At 37.3% G+C, this 7500-nt stretch overlaps 1 protein-coding gene across 1 annotated transcript in view; it reads left to right on the top strand.

The window, feature by feature from the left end:
- Nucleotides 1–7500, top strand: part of LOC138042473 (serum paraoxonase/lactonase 3-like) — a 63667-nt gene that overhangs the window by 2214 nt on the left and 53953 nt on the right. The gene's annotated exons all lie outside the window — the stretch shown is intronic.

Here is a 7500-nt window from a genome sequence, read left to right as displayed (position 1 = left end):
TTAGCCACACAGATGATTTGTTTCACTTTCATTGAATGTTTATCTCCTAAGCAGTAAAATAGAATGATTACACAAGTTAATTCGACGTTTTTTTAGTGAAAAATGAGCAGCTAACGAAGTAGAAAGTCAAAATGTCAAAGGCAATCAAAAGATATAAAATTATTATAAAAGGTACTTAAAGGGCCTGTGGCACTCTATTGCGCATGTGCGGCTGTTTGATTTTTGACCCGACGGTTCTTTTTTCAAAGCCAGTATCAATGATGGAAATCCTGTTTAATCGACACAGTGAGACGTGCCAAAGTTGTAATAACATTTCTAAACTTCAGTTTGGTAATATACGAAGGACTTTGACGGCATATTGTGTTAATTTTTGGGATCTGTGTAGATAAAATTCATGTCCATGAAAGCCGGATCAGGCGAAGGGGCTCGGGTCGAAAGGTTCTTACACCTCATAGCCACCTTGCATCCAAATAAAGAAGAAAACAATTAATAGCAGATGGGAGAAGGCACATCGAAAGCTTCATATAATGAAAGATGTCCATGAAAGCTGGAAAAAAATAAAGTGACTGTGCGTCGATTCCACTGACACGGCCTTTGCACAACATCTTTTGTCCTTGGAGGTGAGACAAGGAATGGGGTTAGTATTTACACTGATTATTGGTTTCCCTTTAGCACTACATGTATGATTCTTTGTCCTCATCTTAGTGTGCCTTTTATTTGCTATTCGTGTTTTTTAGCCGTCAGTTCAGTTGCCATATCATGGAATGATGGCTTTCAGTGTAGGGACGCACAAGGAGCAATGAATTTTTTTTATGATTAGAATAGGGTCAAGCATGATAGATCTGCTCAGTTTATTTCGCATCATTTGAAAGTCAATTTACCGGTACATTCATTTGCCATTCATTTGGCTACCTTTCTGCACAGAGTACAGGTAGCATTTTTGATCAAGTATTTTGAAATACACTATGTAACTAATACTCTATCAAGCAATTGAATACACTATGCAAGACGTATCACGTTGATGATAAATTGTACAAATAATGATAATAAACAGTAAGTTGCATTCATTTTAGTCAAACAGAAACCACCTGGTAAAACTATTTGTGTAAGCATGGATCACTTTTGGCATACTGGTCCTTTGGAATGTGCAAACAGTATGTCTCTGATGTACACACGCCAATGAGAATTCCCTACACGCAAGTTTTATACATCATTATCAACAATGATGAGCACAGCAGTATGATGATAGTTGTTAATCCTGTAAATGAAGAAATATGTTGTCATGAAGTATGGGTATGTTCATTTTTAAGAACTTTAAAGGACACTGCAGGTTGACACTACTAGTTCAGTAACTCATGGGTTGTTGTTTAGTTGATGTTTGCTATTGGTACCAACTGGCAGAACTGTTTGGCTTACAAAAGGAATTATGGTATAGATGGTTACCTCAAATAAACAATCACAAACCCTGGGCAGTCAATCGCTGTCCTGGCCTAGGTTCATCTGCTTAATGTAACAGTAGTGGAATATTGTAACTAGTGATTACTGTTGATAGCAATTATTAATAATTTTCCTGTCTTTTCATATTTACTGGCCCACAATCTTTTTTCTAGGGAACAAGTTTACAGAGCAAGGAAAAAGTTGACTACCCTTGATTGGAATTACTGGTATCATAATGGCTTTTCATTTTCCATCACTGAGGATCATGCTGACACCATCGTTGCAAGAAAATACAACCAGAGAACAAAATCTTGGGATGTGAGGATATTAAAGGTGTCCAAAGATTGTGGATATATTTGGATGCTAAAGGACAAAATTTTTAAACTTCACATTGATGATGACTACTATTTAATCACTCGTGAAGTCTGTCTGGAACCTGACGATCCCAGAATCATTTCTCCAACAATTGTTGAAAGTGAACCTCTTCCAGCTCATGAGCTCCTAGCAAGATGCAGAAACAGAATGATTTTCACAAATAAGCAGCTCAGAGATTTAAATGCAAAACTTTCAGCTACTGTAAAACTAGGAAAAACATAAATGCCCTCACAATAACATGTTGCAGTGATGAAATTACTAACATTCAGGTGTCAATGGAATGGCTCAAGTCAAGCTAATGAGCCTTGCCTTTTTGCTTCAGTTTTGGTAGTAACTTGAAGTAATAATTATATTAACTGTTTTTCTCTCCAAGTTTTGTGGTGTCATTGTGACATGTAGCACTAAGCCAGCTTTGAAACCAGGACAAGATATACAGTGTATGACTTGACAGTTTGTAACCCAAGATAAGGGCTGACCATACATTACACATTGTAGCTTTGAAATCGTTGTTGGAGTTTTGTCTCATGGTAATATGTTGTATAACTTTAGAATTTTGTCTACTGTGTGATTTCTTATTGTGTGGTTTTGTACATGGCAATTTTATTGCATAGCTTTTGCAAACTGAAATAATTTAATTAAACTACAGTGAAAAAAAACGTAATGTAAATACAAAAAATGGAAATCCCAATTCAGTGCTATGATATCGGAAAATTGACAGTTATTGTAAAAAGCGGTGTTGAGAGTAACATGTGAATACAGATGACAGACAAGCAAAATCAAATTTTATTATTGTTCATATACATGTCTGCATCAAATTATTTGAAGATGTGAAAGCATTAATTATTATTCTAAGAAAATTTCCATTCTTGCAAAAGTTTAAGTCAGTCTAAACCAGAAGAAATGGTGTCACAAATAAATGTAATCTAAATTACCTTTAAAAACAGTTTTTATCCTAAACCAAAGTTTCACAACAAGGCAACTAAAACAAGTCAGTTATTGGGGGTGATGGTATGATGAAAATAATTATTAAAAGAGGGGATCCTGAGATTTCCTGATATTTTCAAATCAATCAATCAAATTAAGTACTTATATAGTGCATGATCCATAGGTAAATGATCTCAGGCGCTTAAAATTAACAATAAGGTTATTTACAATGTTTAAAAATTAATTATGATTATATTTTACAGTTGTATTTTACAGTTACAGTTACAATTATATTTACAGTTGTATGATTATATTTACAGTTAAAAAATTAATAATAAGCTTTTTGAAATAAAAATGTCTTAAGTTTTGTTTTGAAAGATTTTAAATCGTTCTCTAATCTAAGTGATTTTGGAAGTTTGTTCCATTCAAAGGGTGCTACCACTTGAAAAGCTCTGTCTCCTGTTGTCTTGCTTGATTTAAAAGTTGGTGGAGCCAATAAAACTTCATCATTAGATCGGAGATTGTATAGTGATTTCTTCTTGACTTGAACTAGACTTTGTATGTAATCAGGTGATAGTCCATGTATTGCCTTGAAAGTCATCAATAAAATTTTGTATTTAATTCTTAGTTTGACTGGTAGCCAGTGTAGTTTGAACATCAACGGCGTAATACGACAAAAACGTGTAGAATTACATATAAGTCTAGCAGCCATATTTTGCAAGCGCTGAAGCATTTTAATTTGACCATCAGAGCATCCATAAAGATGACTGTTACAATAATCCAATCGGGCTATTATCGTTGCCTGTGTTAGTGTACGAGCTGAATCATATGTGAGATGCTCCCTTATTCTCCTTATATTGTATAGATAGAAATGTCCCATAGCGCACATTTTCGTTATATTGGTATCAAATTTCATGTTACGATCGAACCATACTCCAAGTCTCCTCGCTGTAGTAGTAGTTTTAACTTTAGAATTTCCAATTGTCATTTCATCAAGGGATACTGTGTCTAGTTGTTGTCGCGTCCCTATTACCAAGAATTCCGTTTTTTGTTCATTCAGTTTAAGTTTATCTTTTAACATCCATGCTCTGACTGCTTTGATACAACGCTCCATCGATGTTATAGCTTCTATCTCACTTAACCCACTGTCTGGCTTAAAAGACAAGTACAGCTGACAGTCATCTGCATAAGCATGTGCAATTGGTAAGCTGGTTTTAACCACCTCAAAGAGCTTGCTAGCATAGATGGTAAACAGCATCGGCCCTAAACAGGACCCCTGCGGTACTCCATGAGATAATGCAGTGCTATCAGGGTATGCACCGTCTACGATAACATGTTGCGAACGATCCGACAGATATGACTTAATCACATTAGCGCAGAATCTGTAATTCCAAATGATGTTTCAAGTCTCTGTAGTAAGATCTTGTGGTCTACTGTGTCGAATGCTGCGCTTAAGTCAAGCAGGACTAATAATGTAATATGTCTACGATTCATGTTATGGAAGATGTCATTTACAACTTTTAAAAGTGCCGTTTCCGTGCTGTGTTGCTTTCTGTATGCGGACTGCAGTAGGGGGTACAAATCATTCTCAGCCAGGTGACTATGTAATTGGTCAAAAACTGCTTTCTCTGTTACTTTTGACAGAAACTGCAGATTGCTTACGGGCCTTAGATTCTTATAAGCCGTACCAAGACCGGGTTTTTTGAGGAGAGGCTTGACGAGCGCATCCTTCCACGCTTCAGGGAAAACACCCTGTGATAGTGAACAATTAACGATGGTGGTAATAACAGGTAGCAATTGGTCAAGACAGTCGACCACCAATTGGGTTGGCATTGGGTCTAAATTGCATGATTTTGTGACGGCTTTCTTTATGATTGCGCTAATATCGCCTTCAGACAACTGCTTAAATGATCGTAAAACTTTCGCACATTCCATTTTAGGGTCTGGCGGTACTTCGTGCAAGTCTGATGAAATAGCACATGTGGATTCTATTTCGTTTCGAATGTCATCAATCTTCTTCACAAAGAACCTTGCAATGTCCATTGCCAGTAAAGTTTTATTCAGTTGATCCGGGAATGTAGGAACTAAGTTCTCTTTAATGCCAAGGATCTCATTTGCAGATCTGAAAAGTTTGCGTTGATCAACACTGTTCTCTTCCATAAACTCAGAGTAGAATTGACGTCTTGCCTTATTCAACAGGAAAGTCACATAGTTTCTTCAAGTTTTAAATACTTGTAGGTCTTCTATTGTTCTAGTTCTTCTCCATTTTCTCTCAGCTTTCCTCCGCAACTTTCTTGCACAAACAATGAGCTCATTATACCATGGGACAGTAGGTCTTAAAGTCTTAGTAACAACTTTTAAGGGGGCATGATGCTCCAGCACTGATGATAGTGTAGCATTATATTTTAAGGCCATAGCATTCAAATCTGTTCCACTCACATCTTCTACATACAAATGATTAAACGCACACATGTCGGAATCTTTCAAATCACTTTTCATTTGATTCATATCAATCGATCTTAGCTTTCTGTAGGTGATGGACTTAACAGAAAGGTCAGGTTTTAACAGAAACAGGAAAAAGGTCAGGTTTTATCAGAAACTGGTTTTAACAGAAAGGTCAGGTTTTATTTGGGAGTGGAGGTTCCCTTTAATGAAAAACCACACACTGTCAGCGGCTTTTTGTCTGCTATTACTTCCCAACATTTAGACAGTTTGGAAACCCATATAAACACCTGTTGCTTAGGGAATAGTGTCTTCTAGTACAAAGTACATGCACACAGCAGAGGGAACAACTTTCCTCTTCCTTCTTCCAAGGGCAGTCACCTTGTGTATCTAGGATGTATAAATATTGTGTCGAAACAGAGTTTTCAAAAGTGCCTTGTTTGTGAAATACAGTTGCATCCCCACATCCTTTGTTTTTGATGTCCTGGTTCATACACCTGTAGTACGGCAGTTACCTTATTTGCCCAATTCAGTAACTGGCTTTTGGTCAATAGACCACGCCCCAGTTGTTCGAAGGGTGGATACCGCTATCCACCCTTCGAACAACTGGGCCCAGTTTCATAAATGGCGACCACCTTCACAGTTGTTTTGTATTTATGTTAATCACACCTATTTCCCTCATTTTTAATATTCTTTTGAAAGTTGCTTGTCATAGCAAGACTAGAAAGGCTTGTTAGCTAAAACAGAAGAACACTTTATTTGGCAGGCATTATGAAATAGATCTATACAAATGTAGGTTGCCCATTTGACTATGGTACATCGGCAAGTCAGGTGCTGGCATATCTTCATGGTCAGAGGCATTTTCATCTTGTTCCATAAGAAGGCAATCAGTATAATCCATGCTTCCCACTCCCTCCTGCCTTTATGGCCAGTTTCCATGCCATATTTATCAGCTCCTAGGGAAAGAGACTATTAATGTGGTACATTGCAATTCCGTGAAAGAAGTCCTGCCCTCAAAGATTATTTATTTTTTGAAGTTATGATGTACAATATTACATGGAAGAGAACTCCCCACAAAGACTTCCATAAAAATTTTTTTGACTAGTCACAACTGGCTAGGAACGTTTTTTCTTTTTTGAGAAATCGTTAAACGTGATATGCTTATCAGCTGAACGGTGAAATTGACATTATACAGGTGATGTGGCAGAACAAGTTACTGCAAGTAAAGCAACCAAAATATATTTGAATGCATGGAGATTTCCTAATATGGCGTGAATTCATCACTGATTGTACATTCTGAATGTTTGATTTCTTCTGATTCTTTTCTTCCTCGCTCATCAAATGTTCTTGATTTCCCTGAGACACATTTGCGACAGCTGTTTTTACTAGCACTTTCAAATTGAGAAAATCGCAGCGGAGCTCGAGTACTACCGGTTAACAGGCCTTGATAAACAACTCAGCTTGTCTGTTCAGCCTGCCGGAAACCGCAATCGCTGTGAAAAAAGAGTGTTGAACATATATTATCGCCTACCTTGTTTCTGCATGGTTTCGTCGCTGTTCCACATATGCAAGTCTCTGTGCAAGATAGATATTTTTCCTACAGTTTTCCACGGTCATCCCTGACGTTCAACTGCAGAACACTCGAGGCTACAGCATGACAAGTGAAGAATTCCATTGAGAAAAAGGCCTGGAAATTTCACAAATGGTTCAAATTTTTGCCCGAAACAATTTCATCGAGTTTCCTTACGTTTTTCTCCCAAGGGGTCTGCGGAAACACTGCTTTGTGCTTCGCCATTTTATTTCCAAGATACATCGCACGATAAATATCTCATCTCGCGGGCGTCGTGTGAAGATTTCTATTGGTTGAAAATTGTGTGGTTGTCAATCAAGCTCACGCATGCGCTTTATCGTGACACAGGCCCTTTAATTCTAAATTCTAAAATATACTTTAAGCAAAGTTATTTCAATATTTCGAAGAGCCGATTTTCCGCAATTTGCCTTTTTTCCAATGTTTGCCCCCCAGCATAACACATGGCTAATTTGCATGACAATTTGAAAACCAAAATGGCGGCTATCGTGAATAAGGCCTATTAATTACTAGTGGGAAGATGACCTTTGAGTACAAGCGGTGTTGCGTTACAGGCAGCCGTTGAGAATTTAAACGCGTTGTAAGACTTTGTATGGGGAATAAAATACCGTCGATTATGAAGCCTAAAAAACGCTCAATTTAACGTTCATTCAATAAAATGAATAAAACTGACTCACCTCTGGTGTATTCTTGCGCGTTTTGGTGCTTATTTTACCGTTTCGGGAATTCCGTGT

This window comes from Montipora capricornis, chromosome 3 (genome assembly GCF_036669925.1).
Source record: "Montipora capricornis isolate CH-2021 chromosome 3, ASM3666992v2, whole genome shotgun sequence".
NCBI lineage: Eukaryota > Metazoa > Cnidaria > Anthozoa > Scleractinia > Acroporidae > Montipora > Montipora capricornis.
This window is presented reverse-complemented; position numbering and strand designations above follow the sequence as displayed.